The sequence below is a fragment of the Brienomyrus brachyistius genome, chromosome 1 (genome assembly GCF_023856365.1).
Source record: "Brienomyrus brachyistius isolate T26 chromosome 1, BBRACH_0.4, whole genome shotgun sequence".
Taxonomy (NCBI): Eukaryota; Metazoa; Chordata; class Actinopteri; order Osteoglossiformes; family Mormyridae; genus Brienomyrus; species Brienomyrus brachyistius.
In genome coordinates, this window is record NC_064533.1 from 15,217,803 (window position 1) to 15,235,835 (window position 18,033).

Genomic DNA, 18,033 nt, shown 5'->3' on the forward strand with positions numbered 1-18,033 from the left:
GGGGTGTAGCTAGAAAGTGTAGGTCAGAACGATTTGTAAAGTATGAGACAAATCATCCATCTTTGTATTTCATTTCTGCGATATGAGACAATTAATATACGCCCATGTATTTTTAAGTATACTTGTGCGTATTCAAAGGCCCTACAGCGCCCCTAGCCTAATGCCATCGTTAGAACAAAGGGGCGTTTCTTTCTGGTGTCTGCCATCAATCTGTGTTGCTACAGATACTGAATCAATTCTCACCAACATGGCACAAAAAATACACAATAATCATTAGACAATAAAACACAAAAATGTAAAATTGAAACTAAAATTTCCCCTAGTGAAGTCACGCATGATTCACCAGCGAAGCTGCCTGTTTGTGCCACTTCCTCACAAGGTTCATGAAGGCCTGCGTGTTCATTATTGTCCCATTTACACTCCGCCGGTATGCCAAGCCTCATGGTATCAAGCGGCAATTGGATGCGTGCTGCGATATCCAACTCGTCGGTGTCTTTGGGGCCTCTAACCACATGATGACCCATTCATGCTCAGCACGTAGCTGGGCACCGTCTCTGCTGCTAAGATATCAGGCAGGGCAGGTGTCCGCATGTGTCCACTGAAAGTGATGGAAAATATGTACACTGAACCAATGGGGGCAGAGAGCAGGTCCAATCCGTAACTTGAGATGCAATAACCTGGAGGGCCCGGGTCATCGTCTTGGCTACATATACTAACTCTGAGTATCTAGAGCACGTATCATGTTCATAACACTTGATTTTATGAAATTTTATGGGATTCTTTCCAGCAGATACTGTTTTGGTTGACAGTGGCCATGGCAGCGGTGACTAATCATGCGAATTCCAGTTTCGTGATTTATAGTGCCACTATCAAAGCATCTCTGCCACCTGGTCCCTTACCAGAAGCGATGCAGCAAGCTATCGAGAAGCTTAGAGGATGTCAGAGAATGTGGTAAACGGAACTGCGTAAGCACAGACCATGTAACAGACTGGCATCCTGCTGAGGGATATCTAATTAGCCTAACTGCATCACTTTGGACTGTGGGAGGAACCCCAAAAAGCATGGTGAGAACATGCAATCCCCCCCACGCACATACACATTCACACCCTCAGAACAAAGGTGGGATTCAAACCCAAAACTGTGTGAGGGAATCGTGAACCACCATATTGCCCTTGTTCACACGTATTAGATTCTGTTAATGTTTCAACAGTAATACATATTTAGTACTTTTTGCTTTAAAAAACTGGCCTGTTCTGTACATTAAATTTATCTAGCTCACACTATTACCCAAAGTAATGAACATTTTTGGGGAATCACGGTCCCTGGAGTAACTGGAAGCTTAGGGTAGGGTTTCTACCTTCAATGTGCAGAAATAAGGGACATCACTGCCCCCCCCCCCCAAGCTCCCCATATAATTTACCGATGGGGGGGGGGGGGGGGGGGGGGCAGAAACACGAGAAATCACATTCTCATAAAGCATTACATTTGGGACAAGTGGCACTTAAGGGTCTTGCTCAAGGGTCCTACAGTGATACCACTCTGCCAAACCGGGGATCTGAACCGATGACCTTCTGATCACAGGCACTAAACACACAACACCTCCGTAAACTTTAAACCATTTTTCAGATTAGTGGATTTTGTGATGATTCCTTGTAGTTTTGTGATTTTCCTTTGAGCAAGCTAGCATTAGCTGTGCTGATTTATTTTGTCGTGGACATCATGCTGCGGTCTTCTTTGCTTTTGTAGACCACCTTCATACGAGGCAGACACCCTCCTCAACCGACAGCATGAATTTTCTTGACCTTTTGAGTCAATGGAATGTGCAGCGTCTTTATTATCAGCAACAAAACGCAGCGTACCCATCTAGACAACACATGAAAGAAAAGTTTTAATAAAGACAAGTATTAAGCTTCTACTGCAGCTAGTTTTCAGACACTTATCACAAAGTAACTCATGCAGAGCACAATTTTACTTTCTGTATAAGCAACATCTAACTATCCAAGAATGTCTGCAAAAGATACGCCTTTCGGAAACTTGTTGACACGTTGAGAATACATTGGTACAACTGCCAAAAAATTATAGGAAGTCACCTAGCAGTACATACAAAAAGGGAACAGGGATATATATGGGCAACATGCAACATCATCCGCAATGACAATATCCATAGACGCAGGAAATTACAGTCAAATGTCAGTCTTACGAGAAACTTGTCTTTATGGCTTACTGTTAGAGGTGACGAACTACTCCTGACATCCTGGGAGACATATAACACTAACATATGTAAAAACATCTTGCTGAATATATACAGCAGATGTAATAAATTCAGAATCTATGATTGGTATAGAACCTAACCAAAGTGAATTGTTTTGACCAGATATCTTTGTACTTTCAGCTTAAAGTATAAAACTCTTTAGCTGATTTTTTTTTTTTTTGCTTTTCAGTGCAGATTTGGGCAGTGCAATTGTGAAGCATCTGCAGATGTTGCTGTACATGAGAAGACCATCTATATCCAGCCCAGTGGTGGCGTGCGGTAGCATGCAGTGGTACGTCTGGGCAAGCATGCAGTGCAGTTGCACCAGTTTGACTTACTCACATGGGCCAAGCCCGATAACCGCAAACTCTGATAGAGGGAGAGCCTGCCAAACAGAGCTGATCGCCCATCATGACCTTGACCTTTCTCAGAGGGCAACAACACCATCTCTTCACCACCGGTTCTGGCAAAATCTGAACGTGGAAATGGACAGGTACATGTTATCCCAACCTGGGCTATGCACATTGGTGGATGTTGCTCAGATGCTTTACATAAATGCAGCAGCTGATAAAAATCTGGGGATCTGAACTCTAGCCAGCCCTATAAGATGCTAAAGTAGGACACCAGGCTTTTTCTGAACAGTAGGTGTCAGTAGGTAACACTTCAACTCAACATATCTATGAAGATACTTTGAGACATTTCAGGAACACTTTACTTAAAGGTCGCGTTTTTAGTCATTTATAACCACATTCACAATGAATATTAATGTATTCAGAAAGCATTATAAACAAGGCTATAAATATTTCTAAAAAGGCATAATGCATTATAGCCATGTGTATTATGCATTATGAATGCTTTATGATCTCATCTATAATGCACCATAGATACCTTTATATATCTTTAGGTTGAAAAAAATGGCACACTTTCTTCCATAATAATGTTTATCATGTAATGTTTATTAATGTATAATGGAAGTCGCTAAGGTATGTTAGGATGTTAAGCATCTGCAGGTTTCACAGGGCACACATGCACACTCTCACATACAGAGTTCTATGAGCATAACTTCCTGTCTTTGGCCTGCAGGAAGAAATTGCAGTATCATAAGGAAAGCTGTCCTACATCTGAAGAACGTTTGGAGTAGCAGCGTGGTGCAGCCGTGACACCCAATGTGCCTCCATGTCACTCAGCTTGATTTTATCATGTGTGAATCAATGTATTAATAAACACGTTGTTAAATGCATAGTCACAGGAATTGCTCTGTACTTCAATAAACTGCATAATGACAAGCTGTTTTCCTGGTCGTGATGTTTGAACACTGAGCAAATCAGAGAACGGACTACAGCAAAGCTACGGAAGATACTTAGCAGGTCGCGGTGGGGAAGGTTAGCCACTCGTGTCATTACTGACAAGATCCTACAAATGCAAATGCTACAGGCCCCTCTGAAGGAGTGCAAAAAAAGAAGAAAAAAAAAAACGAAGCAATCAATATAAAGTGAAATTAATCCAAATGGGAAAGTCTTTAATTTTGCAGACTTTCACAAAACACACAATATTTACTAAATCTATCCTTCAAGGGCTCCAAAAGAGTAGTCACTGCTTAAGATAAAAATCAATATAACTTGTCACCTTAACAAGGTTAAGTGTAAGTGTAGGTTAGTGTAAGTAAAGTAACATGTCTAGTAGTTAATGTAGCCTCAAACAATGGATCAACAATAAGCTGCCTTTACTTAGTCGCTTTTGTGTGGTATCAGCTGTGTTGAGGCCTTGGGTCTCTGCTAGGCTACCTTCTGCAGCATACCTCTCCTATCGCTGCGATCGGCAGCATGCCAGCAGTGCACTGAGCTTGGGAGAGGGGTGTTGTTGCAAATGATCCGCTGCGAAGCTACTGAGAAACCCCCAGCCATTGTCATTTCTAGTAAATCTCTGTTGTAACTTACAATAAGGAGTATGCTCTCTTCGCAGGACGACAGACCACAGGCAGTGTCAGTCAAGCGAAGGACCGTACACGTCACACACCACAAACCAAGAGCGTGTAGAACGTTTAAGTTCACACAGATCAGCCCAGCGGCTTACAGGATTAATGACGGCTGTTTGTCAGCTCTTGTAGCTTCGAGTGCTAACAAGCACGTTCAAGGAGAAAGACGAACTGACATGTGTTTGGGAGCGCCCCACAGTTGCAGCGCCATTTTTTTTTGCTGGTGTCACCAATTAGGCTAACGGCGCTTCAGTGTTTCTACCCTTTTGCAATGTAGCTCTTCTTCATATAGGTCTCTCTTGTCTGTCTCTAAGCTTAACAAGAAGGCGTAGATGATATCTTAGGTTTCAATATCGCTATGCAGACCACAGTCGAAACGCCAGTCTGATTCGAGCTCAGCAGATCCTGCAATGCAGTGGGCTAAAGGATCAGCCCACGGCAGACACATACCGAAACAGCCAAGAATGCTGGCTGAATCTATAACCTGAGGACGTCTCCAAAAACCTGATCATAGACTCCATGTAAGAAGCCTTCTTAAAGAACTGAGACAGGCAGCTTCGTACGGTGCTCACAGAAAGTCATGTGACACTTGCTTAATTCAGTAAAAATTTTACAAACATACTAGTTTCACAAAAAAATCCATTGACATGCAATCTGCACAGATCTTCCACACAAATATTTTAAATGTCAGTCATTCAGTTCTGGTAGTCTTTTCACTATTACTTGCAACTGTAAGTCATCGACTCCCAAAGGGGTACTAAACACAAACGTTTGGTGTTTCATGTCATTGCAAAGGTGTGACTAATTCAAAAGCACCCAATAACATTGCTTGTCAATTAACGTTTTAACTCAGCTCTTTTAGAACTATTGTTCAGGTTTCAGTTTATTACTGCATAAAATAAATGTTTTACTGGTTGTTTGTGGTTGTAACGTGATATATATTTGTAAACAAATAAAGTATTGATGTTTTAAAACCAAAAACTTCACAATATTTTTATTGAATTAAGCAAGCATCCCAAGACTTTCTATGAGCACTGTACATATATACATTCTATCCAGTTATACACCAATAAATCACCCATAACTGGATGGACAATCCATTATATACTGTCAATCTGAGACCAAGACAACTGAGTAACTTCTACATAATTAATTTTTTTTTAGAAATATTGCATGAATTAGTACGGCACAATGACATCAGTCCCTGAGCCACAGGCCACACGGCATGGTTGCTTCAGGAGATGTTCCGAGTACTCAGTAGCCAGCATAGGGCAGAGCAAGGGAACAACGGGAACACCGGCTCCTCTGCGTGCGCTCAGGAAAAGTCTGACCTTCACAGCTGCTTACAGTACTTGTATATTTTGTGTTGACGTTAAGCCTATTAACAAGACTATCCATGCAACCATGCAATCCATCCATCCATGCAACCAGTACGACCAGTGTATATGCACAAATGATGGGCAAACATAATTGAGTTTCTTTGAACTGCAGGAGGAAGTCCCACGCAGAGTGGGGGGCGACGTAGAGAACGCATGTTTTGTTGTGTGATCGCAGTGCTAAACTAAGATGGTTATTCATGGAACAACAGAGAAATGAAAGCACACAAGTTTCCACCTTGTGGGTGTCAAAGGAAGGTGTTTGCTGTAGGTGAGGGGTTTCTCTGTGATAAGCATTTAGCAGGCTTGTGAACCTCCTAATGTCTCTGCTAATAGTGTCTGCTTGGCTCATTATTCAATAGCTTCAATTGAATTCAATTCATTCCTTCTGAAATCATTTCAAATAAAATAAGAACCGATTTAGGAGTTTGGTTCTTAGGAAAACTTCCAAATAGCTGCAGCTGTTTTTAGCAACAAGATGCACAACATGGACAAATATTTTGGGGCATTTGGTCATTACACCTACAAGAAGTATTATGACATCCCATTCTAAACGCATACGGATGAATATGGAGTTGGTCCCCCCTTTTCCAGCTATAACAGCTGCCACTCGTCTGGGAAAGCATTTGTAAGGTCAGGCACTGATGTTGGAATGTGAAGGCCTGGCTTGTGATCTACGTTCAAGTTCATCTCAAAGGTATTCGATGGGGTTGAGGTCAGGGCTCTGTGTGGGCTGGTCAAGTTCTTCTATGCCAGACTCACCCAACCATGTCCTTATGGACCTTGCTTGTGCACTGTGGCACAGTCATGTTAGAACAGAAAAGGATCTTCCCTGAACTGTTCCCACAAAATTGGAAACACAGAATTGTCCAAAATGTCTTGGCATGCTGAATCACTAAGAGTTCCCTTCACTAGAACTAAGGGGTCTAGCCCAACCCCTGAAAAACAACCCCATACCATTATTTCCCTCCACCAAACTTTACCGTTAGCACAATGCACTCAGGCAGGTAATGTTCTCCTGGCATCTGCCAAACTTTTCCATCAGACTGCCAGATAGAGAAGTTTGATTCAGTTCACAGAACATGTGCTCCAGAGTCCAATGAAGGTGTGCTTTACACCAGTCCTGATGCTTGGCATGCAGCTACAAGGCCATGGAAGCTCATTCCATGAAGCTTCCGGTGCAGTTCTTCTGCTGGGGTTAATGGTAGAGGTAGTTTGGAATACTGCAGTTATTGAGTCAACAAGGAGTTGGTGACTTTCATGCATTATGCACCTCAGCACTTGGTGACCCCACTCTTCTACTTTACGTGGTCTGCCACTTCATGCTTGAGTCTCATTTGTTCCTAAATGCTTCCACTGTGCAATACCACATACAGTTGACCATGAAATATCGAGCAGGGAAATTTCATGAATTGACATGAATGGCAAAGGTGCCATCCAACGACCACACAGCACAGTTCACTGTGCTCCTCAGAATGAATCATTCTTTCATAAATGTTTGTAAACCAGACTGCATTGCTAGATGCTTGATTCTATATTTTTAGCAATAGGTCTGAATGATACCACTGAGTTCAGTGATTAAGAGGTGTATCCCAATACTTATGTCCATAGAGTGTATGTGGTGATGGGAACATGTTTAGTGGGAGATATCTAGCATTACCAAGTGATAAGTATTTACTAAAATCACAATGCTATTTTCGTGGCCGATGGTATCCCTCACCCGACCCAGCCGATCCCTTTATGTTGTTATCGGTTGTAAAATGTTAACTATCATGCTTGTTTAGACCAATAGCCATTTCACAGAACAAACCACCCAAACATCCCAGCAAAATGAGATATCTCTGCCAAACATGTAGATATAATGATTTTGTGTCCGCTGGTCTAGGACCACACCTGAATGTCTGCACAACTAATATCAGGTTCATGATTGGGAGGTCTGATTATAACAAACAAACAAACAAATTTATTTTTGTATAGCGCAGTATCACGACATTACATCATCTCAAAGCGCTTTACAGCATCCTCACCCAAAGCCCCCCAGTGAGTTAGCCAAAGGCGACAGTAGCAAGGAAACACTCCCAAAAAGGAAGAAACCTTGGGAGGGACCAGACTCAAAGGGGGAGCCCATCCTCCAGGGGCCGACAGGGAGAGTCTTAACCCTTCTTGGATGTAAATATGCAGTTTGATATTTGAACATCTGTCTAGGAGATTTTGTGGGATGTCTGTGGACATGCAAGACAGATGTAAGACCCATCAGAAATAGACGTCAATAGAACTTTCATTCTGGCTTCTCAGGGGACATCTTTTCAATGTCTGACAAGACGTTCAAAAGACCTATTTTAAACGTACCTTTTCTCAGTGGGATAAAGGACATCATGTGACCCACATGTGATCTCACCAACACCAATGTGCATGAAAAATCATCAAAAAGGGGGTTCGAAAGAGGATACTGGGAGGTAAGATGCAGGCAGCCCCCACCCCCAAATGTGGCAGAGAGCTGACTCACAGTTTCCCTTTTTCTTCAGCCCCATACCTACACCCTAGGCCACCTTGGTACTCGTGTGGGGGGAGGGGGGTGACACATGACATTTCTGTCTGCAACAGAGATATGTCACTTCCTGATTGGTGCTCTTTGATCACCACAAATTAATCACACAGTTGGGATGGCAGCGTGTGGGTGTTGGAGTTTTGAGAATTAAAAAAAGAGAAACTTAGTTTTCTGTGGCAACAAATGAACAAATGTGAAACACGCTGAACTGAGGGTTTTCGGCTCTCGGATGCGGCAGCGCCCTCCATCTACCAGGCTTGTAGAGGGGAGGGTTTTCAATGCGCAGTAGGAAATGCTGATGATTTGGGTGAATCCCTGGTGAAGGGCGGAGACAGAGTAACTGATGCTGAGCAAACACAAAGCATCTGAATTTCCACAGGCGAAACGCAAACCACCACGCCCTTTAAGAGGCACAGGTTTCCCATTGACGTGATCGCGACTTCAACTCCCAACATAATGCTCATTCCTGTATTCCAAAATAATGATACTCTTGCTTTGGTGAAATTTAATGCTGAAAAAAAGGTTTAATGTTTAATCTGGAAGATGTTATGGTTCAGAATGTTGTAAGTCTGTCTGTGCAGGTAAAATCAGTGTGAACGAAAAGAGGTCACAAACCTCACTGCTTACTCATTGCCCAACTTTCGTAGCTATAGTTTGCCATTTGCCTTGAAGCAATTCACCAGCATGACAAGTGTTTGTATACATTATCATGGTAACAGGGCAAGTGTAAGATGATGTCAGGCTTCAACAGATTACTCACTCACTGCATGCAATGAATTTCAGTTGGTTATCAATGTTTAATGGCTATAATTATCATCAGACATTTAACGATAAAGTAGGCTGCCGTACAGAAACAAAATAATTTATGCCAAAAAGCAAAAAACCCAAACAAAATACTATTAATGGCCTCATTTTTGTTTTATAGACAGAGAATTGCAAAAAGCAGACAACCATTTTAAGTGACATTGAGGGGAAGAGGAACAATAAACTGTAACTGCCAGCTCCGTTTGGAATGCTTCTGTGGTATGATTTTCCAGTGACGGAAATAAGTCCAACATAAATCTGCATTATCACCAAGACGATGGCTGAATTCTTCCAATGGTCATTCATCTCACCTTCACCAAGAAACCAGTAACGTTCAACAGCACTTTTCCCCATTGCTGGCTAATGTCATGTTTTTGACTCATTGGAATTTTGCATGACTCACCGACCTGTTTCAGCCACTGAGTGAAAAGCTAACTGCTATTTTTTTCCCTAATCGTGTTTCCTCAAGCCTTTGACTCTCCTAAGAATGGTTTTCAAATAAGTTCTTAAGATTTAACACATATGTCACAGCATCAGGGCATCCATCAAAGACATGGTAGTCATGTATAGATAAAAATGCCACTAGCCCCAGTAGAGGGAAACATAAAATGCAGCTTACAGTGGTAGGTAAGGAGCATACACTGACAGCACATTGCTGCACCCACTACACAACATACCACCTCAGGGACGAGAACCTGAGTGCAGCCATGTGGCAGGTGATACCTCAGCCAATCCTGTCACCAACCCCCAAATTTCCCTGTAACTTGGAGGACCTCCTTGCAGAGCTGGATGTAGATTAACATCATACCCAGGACAAGGCAATTGCAGGTTAAGGGCCTTGCTCAAAGGCCCAACAGAGTAGGATCACTCCTGGCATTCACAGGATTAAAACCAGTGACCTTCCGATTGCTGGCACCAAGCCTCAGAACTACCACTTGCCTACACAGCTTACAGTATCCATCCAATAATTTTATTTGTTAGGAGTGTCTAAAGATTTTCACATTGGTAAAGAGTATGAAGTCCAGCTGCAATGTGCATTAAAGTTGTTGTAATGGTATTGTGAGATAGATTTGGCTCTTTCAATAGTTCCCAGAAGATAAGAGAAATGCAAGTAAAAAGCAGGCTTATAGATTGGGCCATGCTGACAGCATGGGAATGCGTGAAAGTTGCATGTTCCCCCTACGGCACTTAGCTTTCCCTGGGTACTCTGCTCTCTTCTCGCAATCCAAACATGACGAGAAAATTTCCAAAACCGACTCAGTCCATTTCTTCTTGTTTTTGAGATGACACAGTATTGACACAGTATTGGGATGCAAAACTCAGCAAGTCTTCACGCAATCCAACAAATATATTTTGTTAAAATATCCAAAATTCACAGAAATTCTCGATAACGCATCCGAGTGAGTTTTGGAAAATTGGCTCTTGAATTAATCTTATAAGCATCTCTAAACGGTAGTATAGTGCATGCGTGTAAGTGTGCATGCCCTGCGAAAGACCGGCCTTCTATCTAGGGTGTGCCCTGGCTGCCTGTTCTGGGTTCCTGGCCTTCCAAGGGGAGGGGGGGGGTGTCTAGGTTTGGGTCCTAAATCTGTAGGAATACCCCTGCCTCCCAAGTCTAAGAAGAAGACACAGTCAGGTGGGTTAATGGACGGACACCTGGCCAATGGAGACACCTGCTGTTTAGAATATGTAAAGTATTGTTCACTGCTCTAGCAAGAACAAATATGAAAGAAGAAAATGCAGATGAGGATGAAATAAATGAAGGGAACTGCAGCCCTGCGGATAACAAGTGTTCACCTGCAGAAACCATCCAGCCAGTGACTCGGGAACAAATAAAGACGCTGTAAACATGTTATCTTGTGTGCTGTGTCATAAAGGTGTCTTTATGTTAATCTGACTGTAGAAACAGTGAATACTCGCACAAGGTGGCCTCTAACCCTGTAATGACGCAGTGCCTAGCGAAACAGGCAACACATCCAAATCAGGTGCGAAAATATGGACCAAAGTTCCACCTAGTGGTTTTTTGAAGCAACTGCATGGATATGATAACGTAGTACCTGGATTAAAATGGATTAAATGAGCAGATCTCAGCTGTGAACGGTGCAGATTTTTATTACTTAAATGATCATTGATAATTAAAATAACATTTTACACATGATCATGACATCTGTGTTATATTGCCTATAAAACTGTTTCAGCGACAGGTTCCATATTAATTGCAACCATTTATTATGGATCACAGTGCTTTAATTGGAAGCATTCAGGCTTTCCAACAATTCATCCACCATCCTATAGAGGACCACTGTGAGCCTATCGCGAGACACAGTGAACTAAAAAGGGGACAGCCTGAACAGAAAGCACAAAGTCAAAGCACCAGTATCTGCATGGAGCACGTCAGAGATCATGAACAAACTGCACACAGAGAGCTGGGGATTCAAACCTCGCATGTCTGAAGATGCAAGGCTATAGCGCTACCCCGTTTTATGCTAAATTATTATATATATATATATATATATATATATATATATATATAATACAGTGGGTGCATTCTAAGTTTATTCTATTGACATTCATGCACTGCATGCATACTCCAAAATCTTTTTGTTAAAAGGTATGAAGTTTAGTGAAACGTACAGGCAGGGCTGTCGGATATGGATATTGTAGCAGATTCTGCCAGCACTTGACAGGTGTCCTTGAATACGTAAAATTGGGAAGTGAATGGACCAATGGTGACATTTTGTAACGGGGGCCAGGGGCAAATCTAGAATTTGAAAATGGGGGCTCAGCCCCCTAAATAAGTACAAGCTAAACACAGTACACTTATTTTACAGTGGGTTAATTTAGATAAATATGGATGTAAAATGTACGTTTTGTTTTTTTTTTAATTTACAATGACAAAGAAACACAGTTGGGCCAAACTCAATCTTACCACCAACGAAAAAACGCGCCGCAAACTAGAGCGCGCGAGACGCGATTTTAAATTCAGTGAAAGAGGCGGGAGGTAAAACTCACCACTTAAAAGTGTAATCCTTTCAGTCTTGTACATATATAATTATGATTATAATGGTTCAAGTTATTTCGGTAAAATTTGGGTTATTTTTCAAAGTATATTATTAGAAGTAACACCAGAAGCTCATACTGTTGGACAAATGGGTTCAGTATAATGTTACTGCATTGGATACTTAAAAATATAGTTTTCTTTTTCACATTATGAAGGTTTGTAAAGCTTCAGAAATTTCCCGCTTTGGCTAAAAAGTTGTGTCAACATATACCTTCGTTGTCCTTTTGCACTTCTCTTCAAAAGTCCCGCCGCTGCAACCGGTACCCGAATACTAAGCGCTACGCATTTCGGTAACCAATTGAAATGCAGCTGTAGTGCAACCCCTTCTCCCGGGTCCTAAACATAGCCGATAATATGAATTTGAAGAAACAATGTTACGTTTGACTTACTTACAATGCAGCCCCGCCTAAGACGTCAGGGTGGCAAAATATTTTTAGAAACAGTTTTGCGTTCCCTCGCAATACTTTTCGATTAATAACTGTATTGTGTCCGTTTAAAGTACAAAAGATAGAATTAATGGACTAATAAGTATAAACCTAAACTATTCAGACACGTCCAGTGAAGTGTACTTTAAGCATTGAACTACAAGGGGGCAATGCACACCATATAACTTTAATATTATGTGTTTTTATACGTATTTATTAATTTTCGCTGTGTCCATTCTTCACCAGTGAATTTAAGCAAGACAGCTGGACTGTTGAACGTGAAGTGCACACACAATTTTAATGCTGAGATGTTCATTAACATTCGCCCGTAAAGAAATCTGGAAAACCAAGGTGTGACTGATTATAAATACAAGAAGCACGAAAAACCAAATTCTAACACAGGGAGGGTGGACCGTGGATGGGAGAACTGACAGAAAACAACAGGGAAGCCAAAGCCCAAAACTACAAACACTGGGGAACAAAAGTCAAACAAAATCCAGAACATGCAAGACAGGAATATGCCAGCCTCAAACCCACAACCCCTGTGCAGTGGTCTGTGGAACAGGGAAGACATATTAGGGAAGACTAGGAACAGAGAGGTAGGCAGAATGGCCAGCAATACCTGCTGGCCAAATGGGGACAGGTCACAGAGGGTGCCGTCGGATGGTACAGATCCTGACAATGGGTTTGAGTTTAAACCTTAAGTCCAACACACCGGTAAAGTTAGCTTTATATGCAGTTTTCTGCCTGTATTATCTTTCAGTGTTTGTAATATATTTCAATGTCTGTGTGTGCACGTTCAATAACCTAGCTGTTTTGCTTAAAATCAGTGCCGGTGGATGGACACAGTGCAATTATTAATAAATACCTATAAAAATACATGACATTAAAGTTACACGGTGTACATTGTCCGGGTGCCTTATTAGGGGTAGGTTATGAGTCTCTCTCTCGCTCTCACACACACACACACATACACAAACACACACACACACACAATGGCAGGTTTGACATACATCAGTACAAAACACTTTTAATCAGGCTCATATCTTTGGAAATGCAAAGCATCAGACTCCCTGTCGTCATGCAGGTAAAGACTAGTACTGTGTTGCAGAACCAGGTCTAGCATCACAGGCTAGGAGCTGCAGAGACTTCATTCTACTTTTCTAAAAGTGCAGTAGTAGCTAATGAATCAAGAACAATGCTGCACACCAATATGAAGGGAGCCCACCTTGAGTCACACCTTCTGTTCACGTCAGAGGTCCCCTGGTGAAAGTCTGCATTTGGTCAAAAGGTAAATCTAAATTTTGAATGGTAACCTATCAGTGCCATCAGGCAACTATGGAAACCACAGTGTAGGAGGCTGATGATCTGATAAAGGACACAGACGGAAATCGTCCAGCCTGTAGCCTGTGTGTTTCTCATATCTTCTGATGTCATTGGACAGAAGCTACACACACACACACACACAACTGTCAGAAAATAACACAGTTTTAGATTATAATACATGAAAATGAACAGTAATGTAACAAAAAATTTAATTCCTTCTTCTCCAAAAACTTTCTGATATCCTGTTATCCTGTTGGGAGGCTAGAAGAACATCACTTCAGTTCCCAAACATCTCCCCAGGGCGCACTATCCATTCTGTATATTAGTTAAACTTAATCAACAGTCAACTTAATTAGTTACCAGTGGTCAAGCCAACAAATGCTTGATTACACTGGGTGGTTGCTGCAAACACTGGGGTGACTTTAAGAAAAAATGACTAAGCTGACACACTGACAGTGTCATGGATCCAGGCAGTTGTGGAGCAGGTACGTGGCTCGATTCAGGCAGAAAAGGTGGGCGACCAACTTGCAGCTCACCAGACAGGGGTTTATTAACAATTAGAAAACACTAAGAACACTACAAAAAGCAAAAGGACCACGAGAGGTCAAAAACAAAAGGGGATACCCAAAGACTAAATTTACAAAAGGGTCAAGACAACCAACATCCAACTAATACAAACAGTGAACCACTAGGGATTGAAACGGGAAGTTAAATACAAAAAACCGAACGGGGTAATGACAAGCAGGAGTGAGACAGACAACTGGGGAGGGTGCAGGACAACGAGCAATCAGGAAAACACACAGGGGCAGGGAACAGGTGAATCTAATAAACTAAAACAAGAAACTCAAACGAGAAACAGAATCTAACAATGGGGAGAACTGACAGGCAAAAAACACAATCAAGGGCAAAAACCAAAACCGAATACAAATGAAAAACACAAGTGCTAGAGAACTGATACAAGTGAAACACAAGGGAACAATCTACAAAATCTACAGAAACAGAGGAGGCGGGATTCGAACATAAGACAGAGGGGATCACAGGTTGTTCACAGACTGTGAAAACATCAGTGTTCGAAAGCCGACTTACCTCATCTTTGCATTTCCCTTGACATCAAGGCGCATATTATAGATGTAATAAACTGTGCTTCCCTGAGGGAGGATTTTCAGGTGAGTCGCTGTGATCCTGCACTAGATTAGCAACAATAAAATAGATATAGATGGATGCAATGGTCTTAAAGGTCCATAGGGGGCGCTATTTAACATGAAGTAAGAGCAGAACTAAATATTACTTTACAATCTTCCAGCAGATCCAGCGTTCTATCCAAGCAATATTTTTCAGGATTGGGCCGTAATGTAGATGGAAGACTGCATTTGCCATACAGGTCATAGGCGCTGCTAAAGATTTTTGGCCCTATGGAAATTTCTCACGTTTGGCCCCCAGCCCAGAGCAATCCAGTTATATTTCAGAGTATAATAGAGCTTTTAGGGCTTGTGTCGCTCACAGGCCCTTGGAATCATCCTAAACTCTCCCCCACTTTAAAACGCTGCTACTTCAGGTATAATAGAATTACAGTTACATTCATTTCAGGGAAGCAATTTGTGGTGTGAAGACCAGCCTACACATGAACTGGACATGGACACTATTCAGGATGAGTTTCTGAGGGCAGGAGGGTCAGGCTTACTACATACTGGAGGTTGAATACTGAATCCACTGATGGTCTTGCACATACAGAGATGTATTTCAACCAATTTGCCTACAATATCAACAACTCCAACCTGCTGTTTAACACATTCAGCATTTATACCTATGCTTTTATGTTATTTTAAGGTAAATACCCAAAAGGTTCATGTGCAATTTGTTAATAATAATGAGCCTTAATTTACCATTTGCACAAGTATAGGTACATTGCAACACTATTCTTTGCATCCCATCTTGATCTCCATGAGACACATATACAGGTGAGAGTAAGCTTTGCCGGTCCCAGCGCAGGGTCAACCAGCAAGGCTCAGCCCATGGAAAGCTTTGCAAATTAGCACGTCTTCCTTGTGCCTCCTGCCTGTCGATCTTCGGCTTGAAGTGAAACAAATGTTTCCCCATTGGCTGATGGCTACTAAATGTTTCAGAATGGTCTCGACCGATTGGCCGAGCCACGAGACTGGCCCTTTGCGATTGACTGGTGTGGAGAAGGCCCGCCCTCCCAGGGGAAGAAGTGTTTCAAGGAATTGTTTCAAAACAGTGTCGGCCGATTGGCTAAACAACAAGATTGGCCCTGCATGGGCCATGCTAATCTTCTCTGTATCATTCCAATTTTGTTATATATGCTGCTATAGCATTACTACAGAAAACTATGATACGATCAGCATGAGCAGCCTATCCTGAGCTCAGCCCCAGACCCGTGTTCTAAATGTGCTCTGTTTCCATACATGTCAGCCGTGTGCACCAGGGATGCATGTTACTGAAGGTGGCACATGGCACCAGATGACTGACAAACACGACACAGCAATGCTATACATAGCCTGGGCCAGGCCGCTCCCATTACCGAGTGCCTAAACCGCTCCTCATATACACCACCTTCATATGGAGAGACTTTGCTGCACCGTTACATCTCATCCACCATCCAGGACCATGTCCCACACCAAGTATATATTATTACAGAGTATCTCTGCAGGCAGACATAGCAAACACAATGCAAAAATGCTTAAGATGGGAGAATGCCTTCTACGCAATCCTGGGACAGAAGTTACTGACGCCAAGATCGTCATCACAGGTCCGTTTCCTTGATTGCCAATTCCAGCCATGAATGCTGCACTCATCCCGGCCACCAATTGCAATCACGCAGTGAACTGAAATCGGCACAGTCAAGGATGGCACCTCTCAGTGGGTGTCTACTAAGGTGCAGAGCAAGCGGGAAAGCCGTTGCACTTTAAAATATAATATTAATAATAAATAAAAATGCTCAGTCCAAAGTCTGCACCATTTTCCCTTTACAGCAGTCGACTGGAACCTGAGTCTCACCATGTCCCTTTAAGATAAGAGTCAAATTCCCAGTCCTGGGCTGGATAGCTTGTGAATCTTCAAGTGGCTTGTGTAGTGGATTCGGACACCAGGGGGCAATTTAAAGGTGGGAGGGGATTTAAGGTGATTCCAAGGGCCCCTGAGTGACAGCATCTCAAAAAAATTTGCAGCATAACGGGACTGATCTGGGTCACGGGCCCATAATCTCTAGTGGCACCCCTGTGGGATGCTATGCCTATGGTTCGGAAGGTCGCTGGTTCAAACCCCATCGTTGGCAGAGTGATGTTACAGTTGGGCCCTTGAGTGATACCATCGACTCCCATCAGCTTTCTCAATGGCATGCTGTGTTGGGTAAAAGCACCTGCTAAATAAGTATGTAAGTAAATAAGTTCAGTCTTATTCCTGAGCTTGTATGTATTGTATGTATGTATGTATAAACTGACGCAGACTCTTCTGTTAATACTGAAATTGCTGGCACTTTGTATACAGCTGGAGGGGTGTTACTGTTCGGCAGAAGCAGCCTGGGGACCTCGTCATGTCGCAAGGGGTATGTCGCTTTGCAACGGCGCTGACATCTCCCATCTAACATAACCCAGACAAAGCTGCCAGCTACACAGGGTCTGTCCTGACCTGCCTTCTTTACTCGCAAATTTCAGTGTAACAGCATAGAGGACATGTGCACAGTGTCAGAAAGATAGATTGCTGCTTTGTAGTTACCTGGGGGGGGCGCCTTCTTCTCCCAGGGGTCATCTGATATGGATCTCCAGTGCTGGTCATTGTTCCTTTCACCAGCCAGAGGGGAAGCACCTTTTTGTTTAGGGACAAATGCAGTGCAGCTGTGATGTAATATGTTTTGTTCACGCTTACAAGCTCTGCCCCCCACCCCCAGCAATGACTTGTATAAGACACCAGATACTTAGAGACGACACAAATGACAGCCCCCCCCCCCTCCCCATCTTAAAGAAATTCTGAGTTACAAAAAAAGAAGTTCCCACATCTGAACCCAAAATTCCAGCGGGCCGGAATGTGGAAGAGCACGTCCGGAATGCGGCAATTGGCATGAACAGCGACTTATAACCTCAGATGTAAGCAGGAGCTGCCAGGATCATAACAGAGCCGACCGCACACGCTGGCGACTCCTCACAGCCCCTCCTGCGTGACATAAACACAAAGGAGAACCTTTGAAGAGTCTGGCTTGGGCCCTTATGAGTCAGACACTGGCAGGGCCCCACCCTGCAGCCGCAGAGCCTGG

General features: G+C 42.7%; 1 long non-coding RNA gene and 1 pseudogene across 1 annotated transcript; both read right to left on the reverse strand.

Annotated features, from left to right (window-relative positions):
* Positions 1 to 1,554: 1,554 nt before the first annotated feature.
* Positions 1,555 to 12,274, reverse strand: LOC125744941 (uncharacterized). The gene is made up of 3 exons (XR_007398528.1): positions 12,227 to 12,274; positions 2,594 to 2,724; positions 1,555 to 1,863 (listed from the first exon to the last, which is right to left on the reverse strand). It is a non-coding gene; the product is annotated as an uncharacterized LOC125744941 (long non-coding RNA).
* A 3,762-nt stretch (positions 12,275 to 16,036) lies between these two features.
* On the reverse strand, positions 16,037 to 16,099 carry LOC125706167 (U6 spliceosomal RNA; annotated as a pseudogene).
* Positions 16,100 to 18,033: the final 1,934 nt, after the last annotated feature.